This window comes from Cicer arietinum, chromosome 1 (assembly GCF_000331145.2).
Source record: "Cicer arietinum cultivar CDC Frontier isolate Library 1 chromosome 1, Cicar.CDCFrontier_v2.0, whole genome shotgun sequence".
NCBI classification, from domain to species: Eukaryota; Viridiplantae; Streptophyta; class Magnoliopsida; order Fabales; family Fabaceae; genus Cicer; species Cicer arietinum.
The window spans coordinates 5,196,194-5,196,524 of record NC_021160.2 but is presented as its reverse complement, the minus strand read 5'-3'; positions in this window follow the sequence as shown (position 1 = coordinate 5,196,524).

Below are 331 nucleotides of genomic sequence, written 5' to 3'. Positions count from 1 at the left end.
GAGAAAAAAATAAAGACACGTGGCTATGTTTGAAGCATTAGATTCATCCAACCGTTCACAAAGAATGAAAGGTAGAGTACCTTTCCCGCCACAAAGTTAGACAATCCTGATCCGAAGAGGGTATGGCTCCGATTCCGAAATCAGATATGAAGATGAACGCAATTAGGTCAGGGATAGTGGTGTTAGGAGCAATAGCGTTTGGTTACTTGAGCATTCAAATTGGTTTCAAGCCTTATCTCGAGAAAGCTAAACTTCAGCAGCAGCATCAAAATCAGCTTCACCAATCTGATTCTCATTCTGATTCTGATTCTGATTCTCACTCATCTTCATC